The sequence below is a fragment of the Pteropus vampyrus genome, unplaced genomic scaffold (genome assembly GCF_000151845.1).
Source record: "Pteropus vampyrus isolate Shadow unplaced genomic scaffold, Pvam_2.0 Scaffold88, whole genome shotgun sequence".
NCBI lineage: Eukaryota > Metazoa > Chordata > Mammalia > Chiroptera > Pteropodidae > Pteropus > Pteropus vampyrus.
In genome coordinates, this window is record NW_011888869.1 from 6,136,902 (window position 1) to 6,158,998 (window position 22,097).

The 22,097-nt window shown below is 34.0% G+C and overlaps 1 pseudogene; it reads right to left on the reverse strand.

Moving 5' to 3' along the window:
- Window positions 1-821: 821 nt before the first annotated feature.
- Window positions 822-22,097, reverse strand: part of LOC105294513 — a 42,961-nt pseudogene continuing 21,685 nt past the window's right edge.

Consider the following 22,097-nt stretch of genomic DNA (forward strand, 5'->3'; position numbering starts at 1 on the left):
CCGTTGTCACCAAACACCGCCCTGGTTCCCGAGTTCCCACAGGAGCAAAGGTCCACAATCATCACACAGTTCTGTGCTGTAAGTCTGACTTAATACCAGTCTTCTCCCCAGGTGGGTCTTTCAGTCTCTTCAGAGTGATTTACTCACACCACAGATGCAAACACACAGACACAGGATTACCCTCGACCCTACACTTGTCTTTTACCCACTGACTTGCCTTCTTGAATGGTGTATGGGTCATTTCACAAATACATAAACAACAGGATACATACAGGTATCTGTACATGCTTGATAGACAGTGTGAACCAGACTACTCACTGACGAATATGGGAAAGGGGCTGCCGCACGAGGCATGTATCTGACTACATTTTGCTGTTCTATACCTTTATTTTCTTTTAAAGTTGGCCTTAGATGTTCACTTTAGCTTTATTGCATTTGTGCAAGAGTCTTGTTGAAAATTCTTCTATGGAGGATGGCCGTGCACTGTTTTTGTTCGTCTCCTGAAGTATGCTAAAGACAGCCATAAGCAATCTCTTGTTAGAGGGAGTTGATAGTTCACATTTAAATAAATTTTAATTCAATGCAATAATTTTTTTATTCCATTATACACAATTTAATGAATTGTTGATTTAGATAGTAAATGAAAATTCAGTCTCATTGGATTTGTCAATAGAGTTTTCTTTGCTTTAGAAAAATTTTCAAGATAGAAGAAATATTCTATAGTTTTGTTATAATGCCACTAACAATGCAAATATATGACAAAATCTCTATTTTGACATGCGTAAAGAGGAGTGGCCAGTCCTCCAGATCCTGACCTTGATTTAGTAGTCGTCAGCATCCCCAGCACAGATAGCAAGCAGAGCTTTCTCGTAGTGCTGTGAAACAAAATTCTGAAAAAAATTTATTTGAAATAAAATGTCATAGTATTTCTAAAAAGAACCGTAATTCCTCTGAACTACAGATGAAATATTTATGGGTCATTAGCTTTTCCAAAATTATTTACTTTTTCATCTAAAGATTTAACGTGCCCCAAGAACTATTTTTAGTGATAGTTTTTAAAAAGTAATACCGTGGTTATAGCCAATAGAATGTGGTTTGTATAAAGTCGATCGAACTCTAATGTGTATTTATAAGAAGAATAAATTACAGTAGAATTAAATCTTCTCCATAACTTCAGAAAGAGGTGTCCTAATATTGCTATAAATCAGTGTAGTGACTGGAGGGCAAATTGGCAATATGACTTAAAAAGACATAAAAATATTTATGTTCATTAGTGTAGTAATTTTACTTTAATAAACATAACCTAAGGAAATAGTTATCAATTATTAATGAGCACAAAGATTTATACTAAAAAAAATACACCATAATATTATGTATAATAGTGAAAAATTAAAAAGCAACATATAATAATGCAGGGTAGTTTATGTGCTTTCCAACTTATACAATAAAAAATTCCTTTACGTAGTAAAGCATATTAATGTATATATATATTTTTAAAAAGACAGAAAGCACCTACAACAAATTTTATTACTGGTTATCTGTGGTAATTAGGGTAATTTTTATCTTCTTTTCATGGTCTTCCATAGTTTCTAAGTTTTTTTTTAAAACAATGATAGTAATAAATAAATGGAATTCTAAAAACTTTGTTAAAACTCAACTATCATATTAATGTTCTCTTATTCAAAGCCATGTAATTATAATTTATTGCTTTAAATCCACATAGTAAAGTTGCCTTACTATGTAAATGTTAGTAGACTTTGAGGAGGCTGTGATTATTTGCAGTAAATGTATTAGAATTAGTGTATTCATTCAGTTAGAGTAATGACATGCATTGCTCAAAGAGAAATGTTTATCATCGCCAAAAGTTTAGGATTCTGAAGTTTTTGTGGTCTCTTTGACTTTGGGTTGTCGAGTTGCCTCTGAACCACCCTTTCAATGAACTAAAAAGCTATTTATGCAATTAAAAATTTCATTGGAAAACAATGTGAGCAAGATAACAGCATAGGTATGTGCAAAATAGAAGTTGTTATATTTTCAGGGCCCTGTGCCTGGTTAAATGTTCTGCTGGTGCCATCTTGAAATTCTTTATAATTTTCTTGTAAAAGGGATCAAATATTTCATAGGTGGTTCTATATATTTTGATAATGCTTTGCTAGGTTTTATCAAAATCCAGGGTAAAGTTTAGACATGTCAGAATAATGAAACGGGCTTAGTTATTTATGAATCACTGTTCTTTGCCCTTCAAGGGCTAAAGGGATAGGGTTATATAGAATTTTACATAACTATCATAATGTTAAGTTCCTCTAAATTACGATTTATGGGATTTGACCGTCTACCCTGCCATCCATGAAAACATGAGAGACAACCACAGTGGTCTAAGACGCCTCTTCACAATTAATGTGGTCTTCTTACAAAATGTATTTTTTTTCAGTGCTGATTCTACTTGAGAATCTAGCTCATAAAGCACAATTACACAAGTAGGGGATGAATGTTCGACGTGACTATGTCAAAGATTTTTGCTTAAAACACATGAAGGAGGAGTAAGTTCTGTCACTTACGTGAGGGTGTTTCCTCAGCGCTGTTGATGCTCTAAAGGTTGTGTGAAGTAGATCATCCCCTTCAGAACACTTAATATTTAAATTCTAACATGAAGTTATTTAAATTAAATGTCTTATTTCAGTTTCAAAAAGGGAAAACTATGGCTCAAAATAAATCATGTGTGAGAGCTTTACTTTGATATCATGAATTTGGGATTTTCCGTATCTCTCTTTGTATTGTTTCCTTATGGTCATCAGGTTAATTTCACGCTGGCAATTAGGATCCTAATTAAGGTTTTGTTATGGAAACTACAGTCCTAAAAGATATAGAAAGTGGAGAGGGGGGATGAGAAAACAGTACCTTACAGTCGATCTGTTTAAAACAGATTCATCACCTTTTCTACATAGCAATTTGCTCTAGTCCTGTATTCCTCAAACATTGGCCTCACCATCTGGGGAGGGCCTGTCAGATTCTCAGAGTCACCTCTGTCTTCCTTTCTTTCACTGTGTAGTACAATGAAGTATTCTACCTATTTTACTTATTAAATACTCTGTAACCTCTATTTCCGGTGTCACTGTCTTGATGCTGGCCCTTATTGTTTCACCTTGATTCTATCATTAGTTGCTCCCTTTCCATAAAAATTCTTAGTGGCGGGGGCAGGGAAGGGGAGTAGGAGGGATTTTGAACTCTGTTAGATGAATATCCATATGTCTTAGACAACAATTACATTTTTGCTGTATTGCCTGTTTATTATTAAAAAGTGTAAAAATACAAATGCCAGGTACTTGAAATATTTGCTGATTTAAACTCAAATACTAAAAAATACGAAAACAATTTCCGTGTACTAGCTCCAGAAAGGATGCTGCTTTACGAATAAAGTTCAAATTTTTTTCAAATGGAGTAATTGTGACATCTAGTGGCCAGAAAGCATAAACTATTTGATATCTAAATGTTTTAGGTGCAGACCCACTAACAAGCTTTTCATTATTTGAGGTGATTAAAATGAACGATCTACCCAAGTTTCCATATTTAAGGTGCATATCATTCGCTAAGAGTCTACTGGAGGAAAACACAGAGATTTTCTTTGATTAGGAGTGGTGAAATAGCTTTGACCGAGATTTTACATTTAACGGCCTCATATATCAAAAGTTTGAATACTCAAATATACAATCTTCCTCTTTACCTGCAAACCATTTGTGAGTACACGCACCTTCCTTTTTGCTTTGCAACACACACAGCAGGGATATAGCGTTTACTTATTACTAGAATAACTAGACCCTTTGGGGTATGACGAATCAGAGCAATTGTTGTGACCTTTTTCCTGAGGCCACCCACGAGGGGACCTTTATTCCACACGGGAGAAGGAAACGGCTGAAGGCAGCCAATAGCACTGACCAACACACTGTTTTAGATAATTTTCTAATCAAATCAACTTTTCCTGCTTGGAAATAGAATAAAAGAGAAACGGAGGACAATGAGCATTGATCTTCCCTCTGTGTACTGAGGATGCATAGGTTCTTGTACATAAATAAAAAATACTCTTTACACAGATATATAACAGAAATATTCTTGATGGTTGCATACTATTACAGTATGCTGGCTACTTTACAATGTTCGTCTGTAAAAAATTTTGAGGATAAAACACTGACAATTAAAATTTCTGCACTAGGGGATTGTTTTTAACATTTTCAGTGAGTTTTCAAGACTATGACATACTTAATGATTTGTATCAGATCTCTTCTTTTTCTAAATATATTTCATGTATGTTATGGATAAGTTGTGAATTGTCTTAGGCATTTAAGTGTTAGTTTCTTTAAGAATGAATGTAACAAAGTATGTAAGATAGGCAATCACACTAAATTATGAAAAACATTCTGATTTGATTACAAATTTAGCTTAGAGTTTATTGTTGTCTATCTTTTTTAAAGTGTTATTTAAAAAATAACACCTTATATTTAAAACCACTGACATTATTTTGTGTTTTAAAACTTCAGGAACATCAAAATTTCCTACGGAGAGTTTGTAATGTTTTGACATTTTCTGTTTGATACCATATGTTCTGTACTTGCATAGGTATGAGGTGAGAGTATTTGGCAAGATACAAAAGAATTTGGATTTACTGGTTCCTTCAGTTGCTAAGAAACACTAAAGCACATGGGGGAGATAGGCCCCAAGGAATCATACTTCTTAGGTACCTTGATTTGATACAGAAAGCAGAGCATTATTTTTATGTGATGGGTCTCATTTTGGCGTATAATATTTGAGCATATTTTTCCTTAAATGAATATATTTGCATATGAGTGCAAAAATGAAAATCAGTATTTAAATAATGGAAGTAAAGCTAGCTCTTTGAGAGGGTAGACATGATTTCTGGAGAAATTTTTAATATATATGAGCCATACTTACATGGATTGCACAATACAGTCTATAAGCAAAATAGGCTGACTCATCTCGCGCACAGAGAACTGGAAAAAATCATAGAGAAAAGAAGAATGTTTAAGAGTGACAAAATACATTTTCTTTAAAATTTGAGAAACAATGAAAATGCTTTTTTTTCTGTTACAATCCTGGAAGAGTGATACTTTGTGAGTTCTATATGAGATTCCCTCATTGTATTAAATTTCAACCTTTAGAATAGTGGTGAAACCATAACATACATAAAAATATAAAGCAACAATTATAATGATTCATTCAGATTTTTATTTATCTCTACCTTTTGTTACTCTCTTAGTTCCTTCATGTAGCCTAATGAAGAAAAATATGTCCTCCTTAACTAAAAATTTAAAAAGAGCTTCAAAAGACCCAGATTATCACCACTATTATGGATTTTTATTACTGTAGGATTCAATGTGATACGGTCTCATGAATATGGTTCATCTTCCCAAACACTAGTTTTAGTTTTTTGTAGGCTTGTGAGTAATTCTGAGGTCTCTTAAGAGAAATTGAATGAACCATAACAGGTCTGTCCCAGTGTTATAAGTCATCTACCCAAACCACTACAGCATTAGAACAGCCTAGAGCCTAGTCCTTGATGAAAGTCAGTTGGTGATTACAGACATTCAATAGTGTTTATTTAAATAAGTAAATAAATTAATGAATGAATGAGTAATGTATGCAAAGCTATACTTCTAGGCAAAAATAAAATCATTATAACAATGTTTTCTCTATAGTTCAAGTGATTATTTTAGATTGTGAGACCGTGTCTTCATCTTTTACTTTATAACTGTGGACTCTGTAAGCACTCCTGAGTTGCTGCTAGAATATAAATGTCTCATATAAAAGGACAGGGACTTTTGTTGTTGCTTTTGTTATTGTTGTTTTACTGTCCCATCTGCAGTACCTAAATCAATAACCAGAATAGTAAATACTCAATGTTTACTGAATGAATGAACAAATCAGTTCAATTGTTTTCTGAGATTTCTGATGTCCACTCTCTCCTCTCTCGTGCCCACTGCTTTGTTTGTGGCAGTCGTCTGTACAGGAAAGAGAATTTGCCAAAATATATGCACTTCATTCTCAGAATAAATATACAGATATTCATATTTTGTATACTTTTTTTAGAGATTTCATAGAACCCACTAAATCCTTTATATGAAATCCTACCTCAAAACTCCTTTACAAAATAAACTATAAAAATTCTGTTATCTCTCAGCTCCCACTCCCATGTAGGTTTATGTCATTCTAGGAATGGAAAAGTCATAATATTCATTTATTCAGCAAATATCTAAGTGATTATTTGATGTGTGCCTATTATGGAGATATTTCACAATAACCCCTCATTTGCACTCCCTGTGATGTGTGCTGTCAAGTCAGAGCACAGCACAAGGTAAAGCATGGGTAGTTCAGTAGTAGTTTTTATGAATAGCTCCTACTGTTTTCCCTTTTATAGAGGGATACCTTTCTTACTTAGGAAGATATAGAAGGCATACCTCTCCACAAAAGCCCGCAGCAATCACTACTAAAGTAACAACTTAAATCTTTTTTATAGTAAGACTTATTCCTAAAGGCAAATTTAGTAGAGAAGGTGACAAAAAACAAAACAAAACAAAACAAAAAACTTCTTTTTCTCATGGAGAAAAGGAATCTATGTCACTAGCATTTATCTGCTCTTTAACAAGGGAATGGAAGTCAGTATATATAAAATAAATTTAAAGGTGTGAGATCCCAATTACCCAAGAGAGAGCATCTGAGAACTCAATGTTTTCTGGTACGCAAGTTGAACCAGCTTTCGGGGAAGGGTGTTAGTTCACTGAAGTTATCAGGTTGCCAGGTTAGTGCGTTGGATCAGTACTTGTCTTCAGTCTAGTTAATATCCTTTCTAAGTAATTACACTCAGGGGAGAGCGACTCAATCAAGAGCTTACCCATGCCTCTTTAGAGCCAGTCAGCATTTGCTGTGCACTAAAAGGTCAGGTGTACACCAAATAAACCATTACTTACCTATTGCAACTAGAAGCTCTTGAAAGTATCCATCATAACATTCATTAATGGCATCTACTATGTCTTGCCCAGAAACATTTTTAGATTCCTGAAAAACTTTAACGAATTGATATAATTAATGGAAATTTTGTAAATATTATAAATCTAAAATACAAATATTGATTAAATTGTTGTACATGGTGAAGGTAAATAAAGCATAGGGGCGGGGTTGGGTTGAAGTAGATTATCTTTAATTTTTTTAATAGACTTTTGTGTATTTTACATATGTAGGAAAAAAAATTAAGTAAGAGAAACAGAAAGGTGCAGCAGTTGGAGACAGTCACAGTTCAGATAAATATGAGTGCACCTCTAAGACCGACAAGGCAGTTTCCCATCAATCGTGATGTCAGTAATAATGACTTTGCCCCATTATGGACTGATCAAGCTATGTTTACTGTATTCTTTTCGAGGCAACATATAACACGCCTAATAGGAAATAACTAATATATTTGAGTAAATTCTCCATCCAAAACAGAGATAGTTTTAAAAGGTTCAGTATTTAAAGGCTATATAATTCAGTTATTAGAAAAAATAAAATTATAGGGAAACTTTATTCCTTAGTAATGTCATTAGCTGAGGCATGTCTGTACCAACATAATTCAAAATTAGTACCTTTGAGATAACGAGCTTTCCTCTATGTAACGTTCCCCCAGCCCTATAAGTGCTTGTTTTTTTATTATATAATTAGTTAAGTATCCCCAAAGAAACCTGATTAATAATTACCCAGCCACAGCTGTTGATAACTCTTCTTGCCTAGGATCATTTGTAGCATGGTTTTGTGTTCCATCTTTTACTGACCGGCTTCCCACAGGACCTGAAACATCATACGCACAGGCACTAGTGCCACAATGGCTCCAGACCACTTTAACTAAGGTTCTTTAGAGTCATTTTGAGAGCTGGTTCTAGTTAACAGCTCTCTGAGCAGCCATAGCAGGGTCTGTATATCCTTCCTCTCTGGCTCCTTGTAAAATAGCACAGGTTTCCCTTTGTAATTGTTCTTAATTGACAACCTGTATAGAATTATTGGGACAAAAATCTGTGAACCACCAAACACACTGATAATTCCTAAGAGAGTTCAAACATTATTTAGAGTTGGATAGTCCATTTATTGAATGCTTTATAAAATATATTTTTTAATGTGAGTTCTTTTTGTATTTATTTAGTAGTAGTGGTAATATTTCAAAGATGTTGAAACATTTTCCACTTTTCCAAATCCCTGTGCAGTATCTTTTCCCCTATCAAAAAAGGATGCACCACCTGGCTGTGGGTGGTAAGATGGGATTTAACATTGTTAAGAGTAAAAGTCCAGAGAGAAAAAAAATGAGTTAATATTCAGTCTATGAATTATAAAATAGGGTATTAGCAACAATAAAATAATCATAAAATCCCAATTTTGTGAGTGATCATATTTTATAAATTTGTTTTACCCCATCTTTTTATTATATAAAGGTTAAGTGTGGCCAAATTGACCTAAGGAATGTCTATTTCAAACAGGATGGAAGGTGGGAAGGAGGACTAGCCAAGGCAAGACCCTCTGGTCCCTAAGGATTATAAGGACAAAAGGGGAGAAAGAAGTAGGAGAGATATGTGATCAGACAGTTAACCTTTTCTTTGGGACAATATCTAGAGGGTAGGAGATATATGTTATAGATAGATAGATAGATAGATAGATTGATAGATACATACATACATACATACATACATATAGATATAGACATAGACATAGATATAGATAGATATAGATGATATAGATATAGATAGATATAGATCCATTATGGAGATAAATAATCCACATTTAAATCATCTAAATTTGGAGAGATAAGGGGAAATTGATATGTCTATCGGATGTATTTATTTTGCTTCATTTCATTTTCTTAAAATGTCAGGTGACTAAGAATGCACACATGCAATTCTTATTTTTAAAGTCTATTTATGTATATATATCTATATATATGCTTTATATATATATGAGCTTTATATATATAATAGAAGACAACGTTTAGAGTGAACATAATTTTATTGAGTGGTAGGATTATGGTGGTATTTGATTTTCAAATTATGGAAGTGTTGAGGTATATATTTTTCTCCTTAAAGATAAAAAACTAAATGGGCTTACAGATATTAAGTCAATTACCCAAACTTCGATTGTTAGAAAAAGATGATTATTTGATTTCAGTCCTATTTCTATCTCTGAGATTTGGTTACTGTACTCTTAGCCAAAAGAACTCATTATTTTCAGACAATCTCCTGTAGTCACTCTCTTATGGTTTTAATTTACACAAAGCAACAAATTACTAAAAGCGATTAATATGCTATACATTCTATGGACATGTGCCATTTATATAATAACATAAACTTATCACAGTAATTCTTAGTCTTCACCTTATTTGACTTATCAGTAGGATTCAAAGCAATCTCTCTCTCCCTCACTATACCTTCGTCACTGGGCTTCCATCTTGCACTTTTCTTTCTTTCCACTTCATTGGTTAGTCCTTCTCAATCCTGTGCATTGGTTCCCCCTTTTACTCTTCTATCTCTTAATACCGGAAAGTTGTAGTACTCAACTTTTGATTCTGTTCTTGTCTGTATCTACAATCCTTCCCTTGTTAATCTTAACTATGCATGTGGCTTTATTTAAATCATTCACATTTTCTTAGTGATTTCCAATCAAACTATATAGCTAAGTATATATATATCCTTGTAAAGTTTGTGAGAAACATTTAAGAATTTTCTGCAGTTCTGTGTATCTGAAAATTTTTTTGAAAGATAAGATTTTGGACTTGAAATGGTGCCCATCCGTTTATTTCTTTGTTAACTGCCAAGTGCACTTAAAGCAGACTGGTAAATTAAAAGAATGTGAATAAGTTTGTGATTTGGCTTTTCAACCAAGGTAGAGTCATCCTGATTTTGTCATTAAAAAAAAGCTTAAGATAGTTTCAAAGTGTGTGTAATTGATGTACATGTCCGAGAAATGGTATAAAATGAGTACGGAATTGGCAAAATAAAAATGTGAAAGGAAGAAATAAAGGGAATTAAAGTCCAGCTGAAAACATTTGGAGCAGGTAAGTTGACTACGGGTGACCCCAAAGCCGTTGGCAATAACATCCCCAGAGGTCTCACTGTCCTAGGAGAATCCTGATAGCCAAGATGAGGAGTAAGCATTCAGGTGAGTAGTTTCCATTCTCTCTGTGAAAACGTTTATCAACTCCAGTGTGATTTGCACATATTGATTAATTAACCTCTAAGTGACTAATTTTTCACTATTTGACAGATAATTAGATCTCTTGTAAATCTAGTTTAATAAAAGCGCACAGGAAATGTTGTGAGCCAGAGTAATGATTGGTATTAGTTTTTGAGAAGAATGTGTTCTGGCTGAGTTGTTTCCTTATTAGAAATAGTCCTGTAGGAAAATATAGATTAAGTGAAAGATCTTCTCTCCCAGAAAATATGACAGTAATTTTCACCACTTACCATTTCATGAATACCTGCCGTCTCCAGTGCTCTAATTCCCTCAGTCTCTATCAATTCACAAAAAGAGGTGTGTCTTAATATCTGTGATGTGAAAAAGATGAAAGCCATGGACAGTCTCTTTTGATTCTGAAAGTGACCATGCAGAGGGAGGTAGAGAATGTAATTAAGACAACTGAAGAATTTTAGAATATTTGTATGGGGAGGGCATTGAGAAAAGAATGAGTTCACATACCTTAATTACGGAATAAACCTCTAATCTGAATCACAAGAAAGTTAAATGATAAATTCAAGGACATAAAACTGACTTATAACATAGCCAAGAAAAACATATGCGTGTGTGTATGTGTGTACATATATACACATATACATATGTATATATATACATATACACACACACACACACACACACACACACACCTTGTTGTATTACAGAGGCTATCTATATATCTATAAATCCAGATAGATAGGTGATAGATAGATAATAGACAGACAGACAGACAGGGACAGAGAGAATAATAATCCCAGTGAGAGGATGGAAGAGATTTGTTTACCCTGCAGCACTTCTCAGTTGTCTAGTTGGAACTCCTCAGCTCTCAATTTCACAACCCTTTAGGAAGGAATTCTATTTCCTTTTAGTAAAATATTTAGACAGATTCTCTCTAAAGTGACATATGCCACAGACAGTGGTCAGAAGTGATGAACTTTTCCAATTTCCTGTTTCACTTTATATCTTTTTCTAATCTTCTAAATTTACTGATCTAAATCCTAAATCAGGAGTTTTAAACTCCTGAGAGCCATTTGTGTAGAAGTCAAGAGTCAATGAGGAATCTTCAAAATATTTCAAAGTTTAAGATAAATTATACATTTTACTAAGAGGTATGAATTATATAGGACTTTTAATTTTCAAAAAGACTATTATTAAGGGAGATTATACTAAGACACATCCTTTCAAAAGTTTTTTACTTCCATTTTCTACTACGAGTGAAGTAATTTCTGAAATATGTATTATTTTAAATATGCAAGTTGTGTTTTAAATTTTAAGGGAAATATAGTGTGAAACTTTATATAACCTTTAAGTAACCCTTATTAATTTTCCTTGGCTTCTGATAAAATCTAGGTCTCTATTTACCCTCATTTTTGATATTCTATGTTGAAAGGAAATTTTTACTACACTGGAAAGCTGTGTTAAGAATAAACACGAACACTTACTTAAGATTCGACCTCTAGAAATGCAATTTAAGAAGTTATACTTTATCCTGTTAAGTCGTAATACAAATTAGGTAAAACCTAGTGATAAAATCAATTGTTGCATGTTATTTTAAAATATGTGTCTATGCAGATAATACTATTAATACAAACACATACTCATATACTCTATCAATAATAAATCACTATTGTTTAATTGCAGAAAAAAAGGAACTGCAATTATGAACAAGATTGATTGTCCTAGCACATCAAGAGAAAACATTGTTCATTGATTTTTTCCCCCTTTTGATTTATTTTCTCTCATGTTTAATTTTCAGAAGTGTGTTTCTTTTCCTGAAATACAAGAATGCTTGCTTTCTGAAAATACACTGTGATCCTGATTCTTAGATGTCAGTTACTTTTAGGTGGCTTATAGCTCAACGTATTCTAAGATTCTAAGAGGTTGTTTGTGTATCAGTCATTGAGGTTTTACCAAATAGAAGTAGAACTGGAATGGAATCAAACGGGGTTGGAGGTAGGAGTAATTAAACTGCACAGTGGAAGGACGGCGTCATTAGGTATTTTCATATTAGCCCTCTCATTCAGTAGATATGCATTGCTGGGCACGCCATTTAACTTCTCTGGACTTCAGTTCCCCATCTCCATAAGGAAGGCATAGAGAGAGCTGGGTTCCCTGGGAAGCTGACTGTGATGCAGATCAGCAGGCATCTTGTTTATTATGGAATGTTCTTGGGATCAACACCTATGAGAGGGAGAGAAGAGAAGCAGAATTTGGCAGAAGGAGAAGCTGAATTGATAGAATGCAAAGTAGTCCTAATGAAACACACTTTTCCCCCCTACTAGACAACATATTTTTATTCAATAATTAAAATCAATTTCTGCTTGGCTGTTAAGAAAATAAAAACTTGTATGATAGTAGAATGCAGCTCATGGATTTACAATGGGACTGTTAGCTTTACTCCTCTATTCGGAGCAGTACGTACATCAACATGAATTTCTGACTGGAAAGTGTTGTTTTAATTTATATTACGTAGCATCATTACTTGATAATTAAAAAATAATGACCCTTCTAAGTTGAGAGAATGTTTTAATTAAAATTAATCTTATGACATTTAAGTTAGAAAATATTCAATTAATAGGCCGAGATTATTTTTAAATAATAATTTTATTAAAAATTTTTCTTATAATGACTTTAACTTCGTACAAATTAGAATAAGCATATTTCTATGATTTACACAGAATCTCAAGTTGGATTGTAAGGAACCAAACTATCTGCTCTCATGTTGTCATTTTTTGATAGTCACGTAAGTGGCACTAGTCTAATAGTTGGAATGATAAACCGATGTTATAATCCTAGAGATTAGAATCCGCAGAATAGGACTTCATAAATTGAGATTGGTGATATGAGCAGTTTATGAACTATGCAGCCAAATCATGCAAATCCAAATCAAAACAAATTGAAACCAAACACAATCAAGCAAATTCTTGATTTTGTTTTTAAAATTCGAAAGTTTTAATTTAATCGAAAAGTCAGTGGATTTGCTTGATACTCTGACACTTTTTTTAACTGAACTATTTGTAGGACTCCAATCAGCACAAATTACTACTCCCGTCGATGTAGGGCACTTAACACCTGGCTTCCTCAGCAGTGCTTTCTTTTGTATTTCTTTATTCCTAATTCTACACTGACAATGACTGGGGTGCGTGCACGCGCATGCGAGCACACACACACACACACCACACACAGAATTAACATCCATATTTCCTGGCAAGAAATGTAATTGTTAGTTTGTGTTCCAATCTGGCTAACATATTTATCCATTCTTTAGTTAAATCATACAAAATATATGTAAAGTACAGTATGAAGTTTTTAATCTCACTAAACACATTAAAGGAAACCACATCTCCTGTGTTTGGTTGGACATGTAAATCTACCCCAGACAAGGAAGATAGCAAAATAGAAATGGTATATTATTCATATTTGTTTGTCTCTATACCCAGCTCATGTTTCTATTATAGTGCCTTGAATTTAGCTAATATCCAGTAAGTGTTATTTTATAGAATTTACTGCTAAAATAGAATAAACTGAAGTTTTCTGTCCTGTTTTTTGAAAATGAAACATATCTATTTTAGGTGGGAAATTGGTGTATCTTACCTGGACCAAGTTCACAAGAGAATCTCTGAAGTGTTCTGAGGTCTCTGAGTAAATGTCCTCTTGAAGTTTGCTGCTGTATTCTGAATAAGAAAACATCCATGTTAAAGGTATGACTTATTACAGAACCATATATCAATGTGCTTTGAATAACTAATGCTACTTCTCCAATTGTGACTGGAAAATACAGGTAATAAAATCAATCTGTTGACATTTCTTTGTTTTTTACTACCTTCTACTCAGATGAAGCCAATAAATAGTTCACCAAAGAAATCTGACACCTAACAGAAATGTAGTCATGTGTCTATTTTCTTTAAAACAATTATCTTTATTCCAAAGTTGAAAAACCACATTAGGAGTCATTCCACATTCTCTAATTCCCAAAATTCAGAATTATACATTCTATTACCATAGAGTACTGCTCAGCCCAGAGCTTTTCCCAAGTGCTTTGTCTCATTTTAATATTTTAAGTGAAGGTTCTTACTTCATTCCCCTTGAGAAAGTCTTGTTTTTGTTCAAATGCAATATAGCTGACTGTCTGAAATACTTTCTTGACATTCAATATCACATTATACATGATGGCATGGAACATAAGGCATTATACCTTTTTGCAAATGAAAATAGCCTTTCCACTTTTAAAATGTGTAAGAATCTGATTTTGAGGTAGATTACAGTGATTATGAAATTTATGTGACCTGAAGTCATTACCCGTATTTGTAGAACCCGCTGATTGCTTATTGTGTTTCGCTTTATTTTGTCTGCGTACCTGGTCTCTCCTGGGTAAGAGGTATAATGCTCCCCAAACCCTTGTGCTGAGCATTTGCCTATCTTAATGTAAAAGTTCACCTCATAGAAACTTGTAATTATTTTCTTAGAAAATTTGCTTAATTGATTGTCTGGGAAACTTTCATTTTTAATACCCTAATCATCAATTTTCTTAGTGAGTTAATTAGTCTTGAGTAAGTGATATTTCAAATATAAGAGTATCTTAGACAATTCCTTAAAATACATAAACTGGAATGTTTTTGTGTTACTTGAAAAATATGAAATTTATATGTGTATAAAATATATGTACATATGTATATTTCCATACACAAACAGTAGGCTTCTTGCATCTGGAAAATTTCTCCATTTGTTCTTGAAGCTAATATGTCACTGAGGCAGTTCTCTTTGGTGCCTGCTCCCTGGAAAGACAGAGCAAGAGAGAACTACGAGAGTATTTGTATTGGGAATAATAGTGCACCTTATGTAGTATAAATGGATACAGCATTCCTGGAATTCTGACAGGTGGCAGAGGCAAAACTAAGTATATTTGGAATCAAAATAGTCCTAATTTATTGCTGGTGTTACTATTTACCAGCTGTTTGATCCTGAGAAAGATAATATTATCCAAAACTCTGTTCTTTCATTTAGAGTAAAACAGCATAGGCATTTCTAAACAATGTGGAAAAAAGATGTTTAAACAATGCTCATGAAAATGATTTTTTTTTTTTTTTTTTTTTTGCTGCTAGGATATCAGTTCTTTGGAAAGCTGAAAATACAACCTGAGTCTTCTAGTTTCTCAATAATGTTTCAGGGACCTCATCTTGCATCTCCTTAGATGTGGAATTTGTACCATTTGCCTAAACATTTGGACTGGATACTTTCTATTGTCTGTTACAGCCATATGCATATTTTCTTTCCTGTTAGTGATTTTAAAGACAACACATCTTTTTCTGGAAAATTTCAATAATCCTTACCATTCTATGAGATATTTTATAAAATATTCCAGTTTCATCTAAACAGTAACCTATGACTTCCTTCTTACAGTTTTTAGTCGCATAATTTTGCAAGAGGTAGAAATTGACATATACAACTTAAAAATAAAACTATTAGTTGAAACTCATGTGAATTTTATACAATGCCTATTCTGATCTGCAAATATATGATGATCAAAATCCAGGTTCCCTAAATTTTTTTCTCCTTTCCTCTTTCCTGTCACGCATTGTTCACAGATTGTGGTAATCTGGTCATTGGCAGGCATCGTATTGGAAGGATTTCAACAGTTCTGCAGGTGTTTAATAACAACATTTGAAAAGATGTACAAGGCTTTTGTCCTCCATACCTAGCCAACAAAATCTCTAACAAATCTGTAGTCAATTTATTTCATAGAAATGACTTTCCTGTGAGGAAGAATGGTTCTAAACCCTCAGAAGTAAAATTTTGATACATTTGAGCAATACTTTTTGTAAAGGACTAATTTAAGACCACAAAAATATCCAAATAAAGATGTCATCTAGAGTTTATCTGACTCATTATCCTATTTTTACTTAATTTTACAAATAATTTAAAGAGGTTCACGACAACATTTTCCCTTCATACACGAATACATACCAAAGAGAGACAAATCTGAAAAGCCCCGAAGCTTATTTACATTTTTCTTTTGGTAGCTTAACTGGTCCAGTGAGTCTGAGTTTGTAAAAGAAAACTAGGCTAATCTCCAGAGTCCCCCTCTTTCTAGCAGGGTCTCTTCCCCTGGCCACAGCATCTCTGTTATTTCATCTCTTCTCAGATATTCCCTCCTCCTCCCTGATCACAGGTAGCAACCACAGGACAGTTCCCTCTCTACCAAAATATTGGCCTGTACCTGTTACAGGTATATTTTTGGATCAGTCCACTACCTTCATGGCATGCCGGAGTTCGTGAGCATTGTAAGATGGCGGTGGGTACGTGAGGCCAACCATAACATCTTTGAAGTGATCTGAGAGCTTCTCCTTCAGGTCACCGGTCAGGTCCTATGAAGGAAAAAGTCAATACTTTCATTATATCAGTTACCAATTTTACAAGATAAATGGAATAATTGCAGAAAGGCTTCTAGTAAAATGTCCTTTTCCATCTCATTTCACATAATAACAAGTCTGGTTTTGATTTACACATATATCCATGGATTACATGAGATGATGGACTTGAGAGTTTGAAAAATGACTGAGGTAATCACATCTTTCCATGAGATGTTATATCATCTACATGGACACTCTATCATACGAATATGGAACAATAGTCTTTCCCTAATCTCAACCCCAATCCTTTTTGACCTCATTACAAAAATAAATAAAAGTTATAACCTAAAAACATTTAGTTTTTAGAAGTTCTTAGTTTTCTTGTGTAGAATTAATGAAACATTAGTCCTTAAATAAATATGCATTTTATTTTATTTATTTTACATCAGTCTTTCTTAGCATGGGTTTCCTGGTTATACTATTTCCAAAAATCTTGTGTAAATAATCTAAGTAATCTTAGTACTTTCTTCAAATAGCCACATTAATACATTCATTTAAATATTGAAAGTTAAACACTTATAGAAAAAAACAAGCATGCTGATTTGTTGTCTTTGGGAGACAGATATAAAAGTGTGAAATTGATAATAATCTTATTCTGACTTTTATTTTATTAGTGTAGAGTGGATATTTTAAAACATATATGTTAAATTTATCTCTTGTAGAGTTACAAAGTTATCTAAAAAAATGTTTAAAATTTATCATTTCTTGTTAAAATGTATAGAGTATATTCAGTTTTACTTTAAAATATGCAATATTTTAGATCTGAGGTGGTTCAATAATAGAATTCAACTGAAAGATCTTAGTAAGGCATAATAAGCTTTAATAGAATAAAAACAAAATAGTTATAATTTTTATTTTGATTAGTAGAATCTGACAGCACCTTTCCCATACAGTGATTTTCTCTTTCAGCAAATAAAAGCATTTATCCACATGGTGGTAAATTGGTAATACAGAGAATCTATTGAATTTTTGCTAGGGTCAATGCAATTCACTTAATGAGCAATTATGTCCAGAGTTATGTCAGGTACTTGGAATATAAAAAAGAAGCATAAAATCTCCTCTTTTATGGAGCTTATGTTCTATTTAATTCTGTCATTATTTGCCATTGACTTTTTCTAATTCCTTTACCAAATAGTTGTTAAGGTGCTATTATGAGCTAGGCACTCTTCTAGGTACTGAAGCTATAGCAAGAAATAAAACAGATATGAACATAGGAGCTTGTAGAGTTTATATTCTCATGTACACAGAAGCTCAATAAATGGTTTTTGAATGACGGCTTGCAGTTAGTTACTCAACAGGTTTTTTATTTAATACTGTTTCCCAGATGTGGTGGTAAGTGTGGGAGAAATACTACATAGATTCTCTGTTTTCAAGATTATTTTCCACAAACTCAGATAAAAATGTGAGCTAATATAGTTTCTAAGACTTTCAGTATCAAATTTTTTCACATTATAAGATCCTAAAGCAGTAGTACAAGAGGGTTAAAATAATTCAGATGAGAGATTAAAATGGATTTATATGATTAGGGAAGTGTAACATATTTAGACAAGAAAGAACAAACAACATTATGATAGGAGATAGAGAAGCCATTTGTGATGGTTCATTTTATGTGTCCACGTGACTAGGCCATGGTATCCAGCTATTTGGTCAAACATTATTCTAGATATTTCTGTAAGGTATTTTTAGATGAGATTAACATTTAAATCAGTAGACTTTGAGTAAAGCAGATTATCTTCCATAATGTGGATCGGCCTCATTCAGTAAATTGAAAGTCTTAATAGAAACAGAATGACCTCTTCTCAAGAAGAGAGAATTCTGCCTGCAGACCGCCTTTGGGGCTAAACTGTGGCTCCCGCCTGAGTCTCCAGCCCGCCCAAACCATACAGATTTTGAGATTGCCAGTCTGTACAACACCCCGAGCTAATGGCTTAAAATTTCCCTCTCTCCCTCTCCTTTTCTCCGTCTCTCCCCCTCTGTCCCTCTCTCTGTTATCATATATATATATATGATAATATGTAAAATGAAGAGAAGAGAGGGCGGCAATATTGAGTTCGTTTGTTTGTTTGTTTGACTTTTTGCTGTGTGGAGGGGCGGGGAGTGGACGCGCTGAGATGCGCTGAGTATCAAGAGCGGCTCAGAGAACGGCGGAATCAGGCCTGACCTGAGTGCAGGTGCGTCAACTCACTGTTCCGGGTGGATGCGGATCTCGCGGGACTGAAGGACCGCAGGTGATTCCTGTTATGAGAAACACCTGGCTACCTCGTGCGGCGTCCCCTTGTCTCCTGCTCTTCGGTCAGAAGTCTGTTTCACGCCGTCTATCAAGCATGTACAGATACCTGTACGTATTCTGTTGTTTATGTATTTGTGGAATGACCCGTACGCCATTCAAGAAGGCAAGTCAGTGGGTAAAAGACAAGTGTAGGGTCGGGGGTAATCCTGTGTCTGTGTGTTTGCATCTGTGGTGTGAGTAAATCACTCTGAAGAGACTGAAAGACCCACCAGGGAGAAAACTGATATTAAGTCAGACTTACAGCGCAGAACTGTGTGATGATTGTGGACCTTTGCTCCTGTGGGAACTCGGGAACCAGGGCGGTGTTTGGTGACAACGGAACTGTAAGCCTATGTTTTGTTAATTCACCAAGTTATTATGGCTTCTTGAAATGATTCCCTCACTATTCATCACAGAGATAGGGATCTTAATTAATATTAGCTATTTTAACTTTATTGTCTACCCCTTCTAAATTTCCAAAAATGTGATGTCTCTTGTGGCAAGAAAAGACTTGTGCCCTTAGAATTATTTCCTTACATAATTTTCAGTTAGTTACTTTGTTGTTTTAAAATCTAAGATACAAAACATTTCTTAATGGATTCTCTCATGTAAAATATTTTGAAAAAGCTATTGAAAGGAATCAGATGTCTTCAATTTAGTAGCTTTTAGCATTTTTTCCCATCCTAGTATACCTCAGAAAGATTATAAAACCAACATTAATATCAGTGCCATGAAGTAATGGTTCTTTAATAGGGCTGGGGATGGGGGCCATGTGGAAATTCTAGGAGCAATAAAGAGTTTGTAAAGTTATTTATATGAGTTTAATATAATATCCTTTTTGGAGGTGGGATGCTTGTTCTTTTACTCCAAGTGAACATCACCGAAGTGAAAAAAAACCAGTATATACACACTTAAAGCTATGATCTAGTATTGTATTAAAGGCAAAAATAAAGGATCTTATGGGCAGTGTACTGAGACTCATAGAATTATAGAAATTCATTAAAAAAGATGATATCAATAAAATGAGAGTTCATGGAAAGTGTAGACATGAGCTAGGCCTTGGAAGAAGAGGTGGGATTTAATCAGGTAAAGATATAGGCAATATCGACGAGAATATTTAAGGATGGAGAAGGCTCTGGTCTGGATAGAGTAGACTGTGCATATGAAAGGGATAAGCTAGCTCTGAATAAACATTGAATTTATTTAAAACCTAAATGTTTTAAAAGAGACTTTAGATGTCAAGTATTGCTATGCCCCTTCTAGTTCAGAGTGGAGAGGGGCTAATAATGGAAATTCAATAGGTCAGGAAGAAGAGTGTGATGATTATATTAACTACTAATATGAACTGTTTACTATCTGTTGGACAGAATTCAGAATATTGGAATAACTGCAACAATTCATTATAAAAACTTTATGACTTAAGAACTATAATCCTCACATATAGATGAGAAAACTGTGGCACATAGAGTTTAAGTAGCAAGTTCCATATAATTCATCAAGTGATGGGGCCTGGATTTTAAAGTTATCCTATAGGCCATAGAAAGCTACTAGTCCTATATCAGCAAGGTGATGAACATAACACATAGGTGGTGAATGTGACATTTATGGACATTCAAATTTAATGGCAGTACTCTAAAGGTTTAAATGCAAACAGATCAATGGTACTTGGCAGTTGATGGAAAGGTAGAAACATTAGAATTATCATTTCTTTTATGAGACTTTCTTTAATTCTAAGTGAAGTTGATTATTCCGTTGCCAGCACTGCTCTGTCTTCACATTTATTACACTAGATTTTAATGACCATATTATTCACATTTATTTTCCCCAAAAGTCTATCAGGACATGAACTTTCTCATAAATTTTTTTAAATTCATCATTTAACTGAAGCACAGTGCTGAGTACACAAAATGTGCAGAATATAAAGTATAATATAGAGTTAAATGTCGAAACAAGTGAAAGATTAAACGAATGAATGAGCGAATGTGGAGGAGAAAACCCCTAATTTACTGACATTTAAAGGATAAAGGAAATGTTCAAGTTGAAGGTTACTTGGGCATTGCAAATGTCTTTTATTTAATCTATAGTCATATTTCTTTGGTCACTGTCCCTCCCAAATGTTTATTACAACTTTATTTACTTTGTATACAAATACTGAACATCTCTGTTAGGTATTCCACTCTAGACTGAGATTAGCACCGCCACTAGATGGCATCAGCATATCTTTGTTTGCATGTGTGTGTGTGTTTTTGTGTACGTGTGTGCGTGTGTGCATGGCTATCGTAAACTGAATTTATAAAAGATTTCAATAAAATTATATAATTTAAGTGAAAGAAACAGTATCAGATATCATCTAAAGCCATTAGAGTGTACGGGTTCTGGAGGTGAGCGTTTAGGTTTGAATCCTGGCTGTGCAAAGTTCCAGCTGTGGGATTGCAAGTAGGAGACTTAACCTCTTTGTGTCTGCTTCCTTATCTGTAAAGTGAAAATAATAACAGCACCTACCTTAGAAACTTGATCTAAGTATTAAAATCTTTAACTTAGATGAAATTCTTAAAATATTTCTGGTGCGTATAGGCAGTCATAAATGTCTGTTTTCTTTCCAAAAACTTAAATAATTTTCTGCAGATCAAAAATGGCTAATACTAGATTATCTCTCTATCTCTCTTTTCTCTTTATCCCTCTCTTTCCAACTCAGAAGTGGAAAAGTTTATCTATTAAATTGTATTTCTCACAACTTTTACACTATCCAATTGTCAGTAAATTCTATTGCCTTTAACTTACAAATACATCCAGAAGCTAATGATCTCTTACCACTTCGATTGCTACATCCCTGGTCCATGCCACCACCATCACTCTCCTACATTAATGGAATAGCCTTCACATGAGGCTCCCTTTTGTCCTTCACCCTACAGTCTCCCCTCAACATGTCTGACAGTCTGATTCTGTAAAATACAAAACAAGTTAGTCATTCCTCTACTCGAAATGCCATGTCCCACTCTGAACTCCACGATAGATGACAATGACTTTTGTGTAGTTGCTCTGAGGATAAAGCAAATGTCCAAGTCCTTAACTAGTTCTCAAGATACGTGACATGTTCTGGGTCACTCCTCTGCCCTCATCTCCTGCTCCTCTTCTGGCTCCTGATTTCTCTGCTCCACCTACAC